At 37.4% G+C, this 15,066-nt stretch overlaps 1 protein-coding gene across 1 annotated transcript in view; it reads right to left on the bottom strand.

Annotated features, from left to right (window-relative positions):
• Window positions 1–13,165, bottom strand: part of STON2 (stonin 2) — a 196,331-nt gene extending 183,166 nt beyond the window's left edge. The window contains exon 1 of the mRNA XM_074235589.1: window positions 13,079–13,165. The gene's annotated coding sequence lies outside the window, so the exon portion shown is untranslated. The remainder of the gene's footprint in view (window positions 1–13,078) is intronic.
• Window positions 13,166–15,066: the final 1,901 nt, after the last annotated feature.

Raw genomic sequence — 15,066 nt, 5'->3', positions numbered from 1 at the left:
CTGAATGGTTTTCACCCCCTTCCCCACCCGCTCTCACTCTTGTAGGGTGTTGCTTGCTGCTTTTGAAACTTCAGACTGAGTTTCCAGGGAAACCTAAGGAGGAGGGAACTGCAGGAGTTTATTACTGAGTTGACAAAGGGAAGGCATTACTGCAGCAAAGCACACAATACGGAGGGGGCTAGTGGTGGAGGAAGATGGACTTTCTGAAGTTAACTACAGATGGAAACAGATGGTTCTGACCAATCTGGGTGTAGCCTAAACCCTCCTGGTGAGGTTATATCCCATAGCTTTCTCACCCACATCCAGTCAATTCCACTATAAGTATAACCTTTGCAAATTCATCAAAATGTTTCTGGCTCAAAAATAAACCTTCTTGCTGGACAACTTTGCTTCAATTCTTAATGAAACTGAAAGCTCTTAATTTATAGCTTAAAATCACTGGGGTCCCTGGCATTAGGAGGAAAGGAATATGGATATTTGTGTAGTAAATAACATGATGAGAAGATAACAATAAATAAGATTTCACTGGATGGGGGTAGTATCTATGTGAAAGTACTTTGTAACCCTAAAGCACTAGATAAAGATAATATACTATTATTTCTCTGGGCTTATAAAAGATAGAAGACTTTTTGAATTATGTCTATTTTATAATTCTTTTGAATGTGCCATACTGCTCAATCCTAGACAAGTAATAATAAATATTCATTGTATTGAAATAGGAAGATGATTTCCCAGTTCTGAGAAGAAACTATAACACCTTGTTACATTTGTTTTAGAATAAAAATGTTTTAATTATGCTAATGTAAATATTTAATAATGCTAAATAACTTTCTTAGGAACCATATCATCTCCATTCCCACTGACCCTCCCCAACAAAGAATAGGACTCTGCTCTGAAACCACCCAAGGATTATACAGGCCATCTTTGATCTCAGGCCTCGTGCTTAGTTCCAGGCCTCTGAAATATTTCTTAGACACCCTCCTATTTTCTAACTCTTTTTGGAAAGATAAGCTCCTTGAAGGCAGGGACTATTTTGGTTGCTTTTATTATATCCCTAACACTTAGGATATGTGCTTAATGATCATTATCTATGTAAGGAAAAAGAAATCCAAGTAAATGAAAATTAGTTTTCCTTTTAAGGATTTTTGCAACAACCTTAAAAACAGCTTGAGACTCCAGCATCACAAAATCAAGAAAAGTTCTTACTACATGGGGGAGTTTGTAAAACACAAATATTATTTCCTCTCTAGTTCAAACTTCTATAGGACTTTAAAGTTTATAAAGCATTTTCTTTATATTAACCTGATAGAAGAGATAGTGTAAATGTTATTTCCATTATACAAAGGAGAAAACCAGGTCTTGGAGGAAGATGTAAAAGGACTGGCCAAGGGTCTCACAGTTAATAGGTATAAGATTCAAATAGGTATGATATTCAAAGCCGGATGCTGACCAGTGTTGCTTATTCTACATACTCTGATGCCTCTACTGATGTTTCTTAATCAAAGTTCCATTAGATTTATATGTAAATTGATATTTCAGCATCATTTTTCACTATTGCATTCCTATTGTGTGACAAAAGCCCAGGAATTTCTTCAAAATACAGAGAAATTCTAGGAAGGTCATAAATACTTAACAATTGTGATATTTTGAAGTTATAATAGAAATGTCAAAACTGAGATTTTGCTAATTTATTATAGCTCCAAAAAATTATTGGCCAGCATCTCATCTATGCAATATCTTTGCCAAAAGACATTGAAAGGGGAGAGACTAGAAATAAAGAGAAAGTTTATGAACTTCTAGGGTGGAACCAAGATGGCAATGTGAAGTTAACATTCTTTTCCCACCAAAGATAAAATGAAGCCTTGGTACTGACATTAAAGCTCCAGATTCCACCAAGAAAAAGAAAAGATCCAAAGAAGTTTCCAATGGTAGACATCATAGAGGATCTTCAGTGAATGGCTGTCTCTTTTGGGGGAAAAGGGGAAGTAAGTTCAAGTGAGACTGGAGTGGGGAAAGCCAGCAGGAGACTTTAAGCCACAGTGTGGTCCAGGTCCCAACAGCTTGACAACAGCGTAGGTCCCAGCAGTTAGATAGCAAGCCATCAGGGAGGATCCCAACCCCAAACAAAGCCTGAACTCTGGGAATACTGGGGCAAAAGACAGGACTGGGTTGGGAGCAAAACACTGCATAGGCAGAACCTGGGCATGAAGGAGGAAATAAATCAGTCTGCATAGGAAACATCTTTGCCAATGACAACTCAGGGATCAGACCCCAGCCCCAGCATAAAAAGTTGGGATCTATACTTTCTATTCCCCAGGAGCAGAGCTAAAACAACATATATGATCAAAAAAACTAAAAGAGCATTCACTATAGAAAACTACTTTGCAGATAAACACGATAACAATGCCATGTTGGAAGAAGAAATCAGTGGAAAATGACTCACAAGGGAGGTCTCAAAAGAGTCTATGAATTAGACTCAAATCCAAAAGCTCATTAAAGAATTTTAAAAAAGACTTGAAAAACCAAAGAAAAGGGGAAGAAAAATGGAAAAAAGAAATGAGAGTCATGCAGGACAGTTATCAAAAATTGACCAAAGAAATCAACTCCTTAAAAGTAAAAATAACTGGGGCATGGGCATCTAGGTAGCGTAGTGGATAAAGCATCGGCCTTGGAGTTAGGAGTACCTGGGTTCAAATCTGGTCTCAGACACTTAATAATTACCTAGCTGTGTGGTCCTGGACATGCCACTTAACCCCATTTGCCTTGCAAAAAAACCTAAAAAAAAAAGTAAAAATAACCAACTGGAAAAGGAAACACAAAATTTAATTGAAGAAAATAAACCCTAAAAATTAGAATTGAACAAATAGAAGCCAATGAATCTATGAGACTACAAGATACCATCAAATAAAATAAAAAGCCTGAAAAAATTGAAGAAAATGCAAAGTACCCTTTAGGAAAAACAAATGACCTGGAAAATAAATCCAGAAGAGATAATTTATGAATCATTAGAGTACCAGAAAGCCTAGATCAAAAAAAAAAAAAAAGAATCTAGAAAACATTCAGGAAATTATCAGGGAAAACTGTCCAAATCTACTGGAACACAAAGACACAGATCCCCTCCAGAAAGAGACCTCAAGTTAAAAACTCCAAGGGCTGTTATAGTAAAATTCCAGAACTCTCAAATTAAAGTGAAAATTCTGCAAATGGCAAAAAGGAAACAATTTAAACACAAAGGAAACACAGTCATACTCACATAGGACCTATCAGCCTCAACATTGAAGGATGGAGGACCCAGAATACCATATATCAGATGGCAAAGGACCTTGGATTACAAGAATGTATTAACCTGCAAAATTCAGTATATACCATCAGGGGGAAAGATGGCTGTTCAACAAAATAGAGGACTTCCAAAATTTCCTGACAAAAAGCCCAGAACTGGATACAGAATTCAGTTGCCAAATACACAACTACAGAGATGCCTTTCAGTAATCATAAAAAATAACCAGGAGAATGTTTCCAGAAAAAAAAAAAACTGAGAAGACCTATTGGAACTGATGCAAAGTGAAATCAGAAGAGCCAGGACAACATTAGACACAGTAAACAGAAAAATCATACAGTGATGAACTTTGAATGACTTAGCTACTCTGGGAAATACAATGATGCAAGACAATTCCAAAGTTCTCGTGATGAAAGATTTTTTTCCAAATTCAGAGAAAGAGCTGATAGAATCTGAATGTAGATCAAAGCATATATTTATACAGTTTTTGGGGGGTACTCTCAGAATTCTGTTGAGCACTAAGACTTTTCTTTATCAATTAATTTATTTTGCCAAATTTATAGAATGACAGTTTTCAACTTAACCTTTTTGTAAAGTTGTCTCCTGGTGACCCTGCCCTATCTCTGCCCTAAAATACCAATAAATATCATGTGTTTTATAGGAAAAAAGTATTTGTGCATAAAAAGAAAAATGATTTTATTTATTTGTTTTTGGATTTTTTGTTATTTTGTGGGGGTTGCTGTTGTTTTGATTGGGGTGGGCATTTTTAGTGTGTGCTTTGTTTCACACAAAGAAAAATTTCAGGTTGAATGACATCCTTAAGCCCTAAAGAATAAAAAGGGCTTTGTCTACTTTCAATGTCTTTCAGTGATCATAAAAAATAACCAGAAGAATGCTTCCTGAAAAAAACTGGGCAGACTTATTGGAACTGATGCAAAGTAAAAAGAGCAAAGCCAGGAGAACATTAGAAACACTAAACAGCAAGATTATACAATGACAAACCTTGAAGGACTTAAGTATTCTCAGCAATACAATGATGCAAAAGAATTCCAAAAGACTCATGATGAAAGATTCTCTTCAACTCCAGAGAAGGAACTGATGATATCTGAATGAGATCAAAGCATATTTTTACACTTTTTTTTTACTCTCAGAATTCTGTTGGGCACTGAGACTTTATTTTTATTTTATCAACTAATTTAAGTTTCCAAATATATGAAATGAGATTTTTCAACATACCTTTTTATAAAGTTGTCTCCCTTTGACCCTTCCCTCCTTCCCTAAAGTTTCAGTTAATCCTATGTAAGTTATCCAAAAGCATATTTTTACATAAAAGCATTTATTAACTTATTTATGTGTTTACCTTTGTTTTGGGGTATATTTGAAGGGTTTTGAGGTTTGGGGGTGTGTGCTTTGTTTCCCACCAAGAAGAGTTTCAGGTGAATTACATCTTAAGCCCTAAGACTTGTAAAGGTCTCAGTCTAATTTCAGTGCCTTTCAGTGATCATAAGAAATAATCAGGAGAATCATTCCAGGAAAAACAAAACAAAACAGGAAGACTTATTGGAACTGATACATAGTGAAATCAGCAGAACCAAGTTAACATTAGATACAGTATCCAGCAAAATTATACAATGATGAACCTTGAATGGTTTTGCTATTCTCTGCAATACAGTGATGCACAAGAATTCCAAAGGTCCCATGTTAAAAGATTCTTTCCAACTCCAGAGAATGAACTGAAGGAATCTGAATGTCCATCAAAGCATACATTTATATATTTATTTTATACTCAAATTTAATTTTTACTTTGTCAATTTATTTTTTTCTAATACATGGAATGAGAGTTTTCAGTTTATCTTTTTGAAAAGTTGTCTCCCTTTGAATCATCCCTCCCTCCACTCTGATACCAATTAAAATCATGTGGGCAATAGAAAGGCATGTTTGTGCATAAAGATAAAAATGATTTTATTCATATGTTTTTGGACTTTTATTTTGCCTTTTGGGGAGGATTGCTGCTATTTTAGTTCTGGGAGGTTTTGAAGTGTGTGCTTTGTTTTACTACGAGAAGAATTTATAGAGATGGTCACCTCAACCCCCCCCCCCCCCACTCCCAAGGCAGAAAAGGGCTATATTTGCTTTCAGGCCTTTCAGAGATAAGAAGAAACAGTAAATCTTGAGAAGACTGATTGGAACTTTTGCAACATTATACACAGTAAACAGCAAAATTATCCAGTGATTAATTTTTAATGGTTTAGCTATTCTCTGCAATATTATAATTCAAGATAATTCCAAAGGATTCATATTCAAATATTATTTCCAAGTCCACAGAAAGAACTGAAATGGCTTTGAGTGACCATAAGAAATAACCAGTAGCCAGGAAAAAACTGGGGAGACTTAATGGAACTGATGAAAAGTGAAGTCAGCAGCACCAGACATTAGACAAAGTAAACTGCAACAGTATATAATGATGAACTTTGAATGACTTAGATGTTCTAAGTAATACAATGATGCAAAACAATTCCAAAGCTATCATGTTCAAAAATTGTCTCATGTCCAGAGAAAGAACTTAAGGAATCTGAATGAAGATCAAAGCATATATTTATTCAATTTGTTTGCGCTCTCAAAATTGGCGAACACTGAGAATTTATTTTTTGCTTAATCAATCAATCTTTTCCCCAAATATATGAAATGAGAGTTTTTAACTTATCTTTTTCTAAAGTTGTCTCCCTTGACTCTTCCCTCTCTCTACCCTATGATACCAATTAGTCATGTATTAAAAAAAAACATTTATGAGGAGAATCATGGGAGGTCAGCCTAAAATATGTAACAGTCATATACCTGGCTTTCATTTCAATTACCAGTGACAACAACATTTTTAGATTCCTGGTTAGGAGCTTGGAGAATTTTTTTTTAACCCAGTCAAAATCAGAGCAAGTCATTCACATCTCAGTAGAGTTCAAGTTTTAGGATAAGCAGAGACCTGATAAAAAACAAAAATAAACCTTATCATATATCTATATCATACTTGTGTTGGCTCTCATAAGCTTTTTCTCCCCAAAGGCAATTCTACAAATGCATTGTCATTATAAATATAGTGAGTCACTGTTAAAGGAACTGCTGTTATTCCACCCACCATTTTAAGCTAACCCAAGAATACTGTTCTGTATTAATATGGGTCCACTTGGGTCATTTGCCTTGATGAATAAAGGAGGTAGTTATAATTAGGATGGCCAAGAAGCATTAACACTAGCTTACTAGTGATCTCAAGTGAAAATTATAACTTTGTTGATTCTTGTGAAAACCACCTAAAGTTATTACCAAGCAAGCACATTCAGTTCTAAATGGGGTACAGTGAGAGGTGTTTTGGTTTAGGACTGGGATTTGTTGACAGATGTTGGTGAGAAGCTTTGACCCAAATGACAGGATGCTCTAAGACAGGATTATGGGAGTCTGGGCAGAGTTTCAAAGGGCCAAGACAAGGCAAGATTTGTATATTTCCTGTTTTCCTTAACAGGTTTCTTACCAGTCTTCAATAATGAAAATTAACTCTACATAATACAAGGAGACTCAACCATTTATATTTCACTGCCCATACTCAGGGCAGGTTCATAAGCAAAAAGGGAAAGTCTGTCTTCCATCTTCTGATTTCTTGAGTTCTCTTCCCTTTATGCTTCTATATCAATTTTCAATTCTCAGAGAGAATTGTTTTTATTAACCAATGTCCTGTAAGAACAAACAATTCTGAAAGACTTAAAAAACATAATGATCAACCATGATTCCAGAGGAATGCTGGTAAAGAATACTATCTACCTCATAACAGAGAGGAGATTAATGGTTATGTAGAATGAGATACACCTTTTTGGACAAGGGAAATATGGGAATTTGTTTTGCTTAAGTATGCTTAATTGTAATTTTTTCTTTTTTTTTCAAGGAGGGGGAGGTGGAAAAGAAAAAATAAATTCTTGATAACTGAAAATTATCAATTAAAATAGCAACTGATAATAAAATAGCTTAGGGTAGCCTCTCCCAGAGTGGGTTTTGAATAAAACTCAATTCACACGAATAAAATCAGATCTAAATAATGGGACAAATGTCAATTGCTCTTGGGTAGATCAAGCTAATATAGTAAAAATAACAATTCTACCTAAATTAAATTACTTATTCAGTGCTATAACAAACAAATTTTCAAAAAATTATTTTAATGAGCTAGGAAAAATAGTAACTAAATTCATGTGGAGGAAGAAGAGGTCGAGAACATCAAGGGAATTAATGAAAAAAATGCAAAGAAGGCCTAGATATACCAGATTTAAACTTATAAAGCATCAGTCATTAAAACTGCTTATTTCTAGTTAGGGAAATAGATCAGTAGAATAGACTAGGTGCAAAAGAGACAGTAGTAAAGGACTATAGCAATCTGCTGTTTGATACCCAAAGGGAAAGTCTGTCTTCCATCTTCTAATTTCTTGAGTTCTCTTTCCAGTTTCTGAGATAAGAACTCACTCTTTGATAAAAAAAAAAAAAAGACTACTGGGAAAACTGGAAGATAATGTGGTAGAAACTAGGCATAGACCAACATCTACATTCTATACCAAGATAAGATTGAAATGGGCAATGAGACATAAAAGATGATATCATAAGCTACTTAGGAGAATCAAGAATAGTGTATCTGCCAGATTTTTGGAGAAGGGAGGAGTTTATAACCAAACAAGAGATTGAGAACGTTATAAAATGCCAAATGGATAATTTCAACTACATTAAATTTAAAGAGTTATTTTGTATAAATAAAACTAATGTAACCAAGCTTAAAAGAAATGCTGTTAATTGGGAAACAATTTTTACAACCAGTGTTTCTGATATGACTCATATTTAAAATATATAGAGAACTGAGTCAAATTAATAAGAAAACAAGTCATTCTCCAAATGATAAATGGTCAAAGGAGATGAACAGACAATTCTCAGATGAAGAAATTAAAGCTATCTATAGTCATATGAAAAATTGCACTAAATAATTATTGATAAGGGAAATGAAAATTTCCCTGAGGTACCACCTCACACCTATCAGACCAGTGACTAAAAAGGACAATTATCATTATTGGAGGAGATAGGGGAAAACTGGGACCAACCATTCTGGAGAGCAATTTGAAATTATGCCCAAAGGGCAATAAAACTGTACATACTTTTTGATCCAGGAACATCACTACTATGTCTATATCCCAAAGAGTTCATGAAAAATGGTAAAAAACTCACATGTACAAAAATATTCATAACAGCTATTTCTGTGGTGACAAAGAATGGAAATTGAGGAGATGCCTATCAATTGGGGAATGGTTGAACAAATTGTGATATATGAATGTGGTGGAATACTTTTGTTCTATAAGAAATCATGAGATGGGGTGGCTAGGTGGCACAGTGGATAGAGCACTGGTCCTGGAGTCAGGAGTACCTGAGTTCAAATGCAGCCTCAGACACTTAATAATTACCTAGCTGTGTGGTCTTGGGCAAGCCACTTAACCCTATTGGCCTTGCAAAAACCTAAAAAAAAATCATGAGAGACAGGACTTCAGAAAAACCTGGAAAGACTTACATGACCTGATCCAAATGAAATGAGCATAAACAGAAGAACATTAAACTAATAACATTAACAATAACATTGAGTGATAATTAACTATGATGAAATTGCCCATTTCAGCAGTACAATAATCCAGGACAATTCTAAAAGACTTGTAATGGAAAATAATATACATAACCAAAGGAACTGTGTAGTTTAAATGCAGATCAAAGCTTACTATCTTCATTTTTTTTAAAGTTGTATTATGTAGTTGTAGTTTTTTCTCTCCTATGTTTTATTTTCCAAAGTTTGCATTTGATTCTTCTTTCACAACATGATTAATATGAATCTATGTTTAGCTTAGTGACACATGTAGCACCTATTTGCTTTCTGTCAGGGGGGGAAGGGAGGAAGGGAAGGAGAAAATTGTAAAAATCAAAACCTTGCAAAAAAATGATTGGTGAAAACTATTGTTGCATAGGAAAAACAAATAAATAAACCTATTTAAATTGGAAAAAAATTAAATGACTCTTGTGGGAGGAGGGAAGTCTTTAATAGCCAAGGAATACAGGCAATAGATGAAACAGTGTTTAGAGTGACAGTTCTGGAATCGGGGAAGACTCACTTTCTTGAGCTGAAATCTTATCTCAAACAGTAGTTGTGTGAACCTGGGCAAGTTACTTAACCCTGTTTTCCTCAGTTTCCTCATCTGTAAAATTAGCTAGAGAATAAAATGAAATTTACCAAGAAAACCCTAAAATGAGATCACAAAGAGTCAAAATCAACTGAATAGTAACAGGAATGGATTGCTAATGGTATAGCTTCTGGCACTGTTGAGAGGTGATAGAAAAACTACTTGGGAGGAGGGGGGAAGAATAGGATTGTGTATATCATATCCCTCTTTTCAATAATAATAATACTTCATATTTACATAGTATTTCATAGTTTATAAATAAAGGTTTTCATCATCATGGCCCTATGATGCTTAAGTCTCCACATTCTGGAGGAAGAGACTGAGAGGCTAACTTAAGAGATCTTAAATAGGGTCATACAGATAATAAGGGATCAAGCAGGTATTCAGACACCCCACTTGCAACTGGTTTCAACTTCACAGAACAAGATGCCACTCCAGGCATCTTGGACTTCTAATCACATCACCAAGCAGTTAACTCAAACCTGGATATCACCTCCTGAGCTCAGCCTCCTCTCCTCTCTCATTGGAGGACTGGAAGACACAGTATCAAACTTCTCCCAAAACTTTTCTATAAAAAAGGTGGAAATTGAACTCTCAGTTCATTCACATCCCATCGATCTGTAATTCAGTCTGCTTTCCTCTACATGGAACAAGCTACCTCATCTTCCCTGCCTCCCCACCCCCCCATACACACACACACCCCACACCCCTTATTCAACCTCCTTTTGTGTGTCATCTTCCCTCATTTAAGCTCCGTGAGTGCAGGACTGTATTTTTTTTTCTTATTTGCATACTCATGACGCCTGTCACATAGCAGGCTCCTATTAAATGTTTTTAGAAATATTGACTTTCTACTACATCATTGTCAGTCTTGCTTCTATCATACACTTTGTTCTGCTTTGATGATGATCATCAGAAACACTAGTGTTTCATGTTTCCCAATATTTAAAAACATATGACTACAACTAAAGTATTAAAAATACTGAACAGTGTACATGTATTCCAATACTTACTCAAGCAGCAATTTAATTCTCTAGTTGAAATGTAACATTTTACCAATCCCTTTTATCCATTTCCCAGCATAGGGAAAATAAATTTAAATATATACATTCTTGCTACTGTTTCTCAAAAGAACAGGGCTGACTGTGTGTGTGTGTGTGTGTGTGTGTGTGTGTGTGTGTGTGTGTGTGTGTGTGTGTTGATATCTTAGGTTTTAAAGAAAATAAACAGAGCAAAAGTGTTTGTTTAAACAACCTACAGGATTAAGCAAGGAAAAGAAAACCGGAAACAGTGATGCATAAATGAGTCAAATATAAGTAACTAGCCAAAACACTTGAAATTACAATTGAAAGAATAATATAGTTTTAAACATTTTCTTCAAGGGTAAGAACCAGAATCCACCAGTAACAAAAAACAAAATCCCTTATTGACGAGTCTTTTTCCTTACCCATGTCAAATTTCTGTTTCTAATTCAGAGGCATCAAAAAGTGTCTTTTCTATTTCTAGTTGGCTAAATCCCCCTCATGTGCTTTTATATTCTAACATTTTTAGCATTTTTAAAGTATGTAATTTTACTTTTCATCACAACATGAATACAAATGACAATGCCCCTCTCTTTCCTAGCTGGTCATGGGGTCACATAGAATTGAAGAGTTTAGGCAGGCCCAGGGTCATAAACTGAACGATCCTGGTTTCCTATTTAGGTACATCTAAATATAAGGCTGCTCATAGACAAGATTCAAAAAGGGAAAGAATCATTTCAACAGAAACATTTACAGTGTGAAAAAAAGAGAATAAAGCCAAGAGAATTATTTAATTCTGTGTAGTCTCAAACAGGAAGGGAGTAACTAAGAAGAGCCAAATAGATATATAAATCCTCTTGTTTTTATGATTTGATGTTTAAATTTTGGAATAAAATATAACAAGATAGTAGAACTAGTACTGCATTTTGAATTAGGAGGTCTAGGTTTGAGTTCCAGCTTTCCATTAACTATTGGGATAACTCAGGTCAATCGTTTCACTATCTAGGCCTCATTTTCATCTGTAGAATGAAAGGGGTGGACTAGCTGACCTGTAAGATCTAACATGTAAAATTTGTGATTGTAGCTAAAGTTTGTGTTTTTTTCCCATCTCTTCACCCTTTCCTCTTAACATTGGAAATACATTTGCAATATATTAAGCTAAAGGGAGCATTCACATTTATTTATTCAAGTCTAAAAGAATAGTGTTACCCAGTCATACAAATGGAGAAATGGTAGAGAACAAATGTTGATCAAGGTAGAGGTGCCAGCAGCTTCCAAATACCATTCTTAATGATTCACTCACTTGTCCATCCCACACTGCCAGTTCCCTTCTGTAGGGGTATCAGGAAAATATGTTCTCTTGATGGGAAGCTGGCTCACAACAGTTCCTTTCTGAAGGGTTGCAGGAGACATGTAAATATACTCTTTTCTCACCCCTGCTATCCCACTGCCTGCCTCAGGTGGTACACTCAGATAAGCAGATCCACAGGTAACTCTAGCCCCCAAAGATAACCAGACAGAGTTGAAAGGAAGCTATAGTTTAGGTGTAACAAATAAACATACTTTTCCTTTTCCTTATTCCTGGCAAGCAGAAAGGATAAGCACTATGGGCAGAGAGGGAAAGCTGAAGAGAAAACCATCAGTAACAAGACTGTGAGGTTTCAGTAAAAGAAAGGTTTGATTCCTCATTACTAGGACCAATTTTTTTAGAGTGACAAGTAAGCAGTGGAACTGAGAGCAGCTGCTGGCCGTCTGCATCACTAGAAAGACAGACGCTGAGGTGCTCCTGGACAAAGCACTGGCGAATAAAAAGCAGAGGGAGACAAGGAGAGGGAAATCTGTCTAGTCGGTCACCTGCTCTAGCAGCAATCTCTGAACAGACCAATAATAGATCTAGAACCACCACCATCTCAGATGGAAGGATGCAAGTGCAATGCGTACTTAGTCGACCCTACCCCATCCCCCATCCCCAGGAGGAAATTTTCACCACTTCTAGGTTTCCCTTAGGGGAGGTCACACTAGCAAACGTGTTCCTAGCTTTCTCTTCAACCGACCCTCGCTTGAATTATCCACCCCAGCGCAGCCCTACCATCTTTCTAAGCTGGTCGTAGCAGATACTCTGGACAGGGTCTGGAGAGGGTGGAGAGGCTGGCCCCTGAGGGTACCTTGCTTCCTAAGCCCCATGCCTAGCACTTTTTTCCCCCTTCCACTATCCCACCGCTCCCTTAGGAGTTACCCACTCAGATGAGCCAGATTCACACTAAAGCTCTACCCCGAACTGAGGCACCCAGACCGGTTGGAGGGAGGCTGACTCTGGGACGGTGGGCCGAGGAGCGAGCAGGAGCAAGGCTCGTTTCCTCGGGTCCTTAAAGGGAGGGCCAGAGGTGAAGGGAGCCTCAATGGCACTAGGACCTAGCAGACGTCCCTCCTCTCTCCCCTAGCTCCACCTGCTTTCCCCTCGGGTCTCTAGAGACATTTCTGAGGTCAGCAAAGAGCCGGCGAAGGGGTGGCGGTGCCTGGGAAGGCAGGGCTGGAGTTACCTCGAGAACGGCCAGCAGGTCCGCGAACTCGGGCAGGGAGCTGACCCGCAGCGGCAGCCCCCCGCGGAGGCGGGAGGTGGCGACGCGGGCGACCAGCTCCGGGCCGCAGGACTGTGCAGAGCGAGGGCTCCGACTGCGCTCTGAGCCCAGGACTAGGAGCTCCCTGCTCCCAGCCCCAGCCTCGCTCCCTCTGCTCCTGATTGGCCCGGCGACAAAGTGGAGGAGCGACGGGATTGGCCGGTGCGGGAAGCCAAACAGGAGGAGTGGGGATGCGGGGCCGGGGAGACACTCCGGCTTTTCTCGGTTTTCCCAAATCTTCCTCCTCAGGTTGTTCACAGTCTGAAATCCGTAGTTGCGCAACCTTCCAGGCGGTGGCTCAGGCCACAAGTGAGGGACTCCAATGGGGTGAAGCGAGTGGGTGTGTGATGGGCATAGTGGGAACTGAGGGCGGGGAATATGATAATATCTTCGCAGTTCCCACCCACGCTGTCCTTGTGTGCCAGCTTGTAAAACCCTGAGGATGCAGAGTACTCTCCACCCCACGTGGTTCCAGACTTTGGAACGACCATTGCTCTAATTAAGCTTTTCTACCTCACTCGCAAAATAGTGTCTACAATGTTAGAAGATGCAGCATTAGAGCAAAAGCAAGACAAACGGGCTCTGTTTTTATACACACACACACACACACACACACACACACCACTAAGCTCAGGAGGGCTGATCACATATCTTCACAGTACCCTGAACTTTAGAGGATAGTGACAACACTATACAATTAAGCTTAGCATCTACTTAGCAATAATATTTATTTAAAATGGGAAGTTACCATATGAGAACTTCCTCCAGGCAACTGTATCCTAGATAGACTCCTTGTCTGTGTAGTCCAATTTTGCCTCCTCACCCAGAAGTCTCTGGTGTGGACAATGCCCACAGGGTTTCTCTTTTTATAGGACTTGTAAGCCCCCAATTCAAAGCCTTCAACAACAAACTGGTATGAGGGTGACATTTGTATTGCATCCCCATAGTGTGTATTATGATGTTTGCCTTATATGCTAGCAATAAATAAGTTAAAACATGAAAAATGAAGTTGAAAAAATTCTTCTTGCCTGAATTTTGCGCAGAGAGGGTATAAAAAAACAGTGGACAAAAAGCAATGAAATCCCAAATACAAGGAAATTTATCTCCACCTCAAGTCTCTCCCATCTCTAATTTAACTTGCACTCAATTGTCATATTAATTTCCCTAAAACATAAGAATGACCTTGTAATGTTCATGATCCATGAGCCCCAATTTCACTCTAAACAAAATAAAACTCCAATAATTGAAGTCCTTCAAACTCTGGTTCCAAACACATTAGAGACAGCCACTTGGAAACTGTATGATAAAGGGAAAAAAACCCTAAATATTAGAATCAGGGGACTTAGATTCAAAAATCCTACTTAAATACTTCCTATGTGGGCAAAATCCTTAGTCTCCCTTAGTCTCAGTATTATCCTTTTTAAAATAAGAGGAAGGGACATCAGACTAGTGAGCATTTCGAGTTCTTTCCAGATCTATGAACATTTTTAGGTATGTAACATATCATATTCTTTCATAGTTCTCTCCTTTCCAAGTGTACTGGTCTACTTGACACTCTTCAAATAGAATATCCTCTTTCTCATCTCTAAGCCTTGGCACAGACTGTCTCTCATACCTGGAATGTACTTTCTATTCACCTCTGCCTCTTAGAATCTTCCTGTTTCCTTTAAAGTTAAGCTCTATAGGACCTTGCCTCATCCATTCAGGTCTAGTGTCTGACAAAATTATCTTTTATTTATTTATTTATTTGATATATATTTTGTATATCCTTTATCAATAATTATGATTTTTATATTGATTGATGTATATGCAATGAATTTAATAATAATTTAGCTGCTAGAAATCCTTTTTTATATGCATGTTATTACTCCTGATAAAAATGTCTTAGGGTGAGAATTATTTCACTTTTT

The sequence above is a fragment of the Macrotis lagotis genome, chromosome 4, assembly GCF_037893015.1.
Source record: "Macrotis lagotis isolate mMagLag1 chromosome 4, bilby.v1.9.chrom.fasta, whole genome shotgun sequence".
Taxonomy (NCBI): Eukaryota; Metazoa; Chordata; class Mammalia; order Peramelemorphia; family Peramelidae; genus Macrotis; species Macrotis lagotis.
The sequence above is the reverse complement of the archived record's forward strand: the minus strand, read 5'-3'. Positions and strand labels throughout refer to the sequence as shown.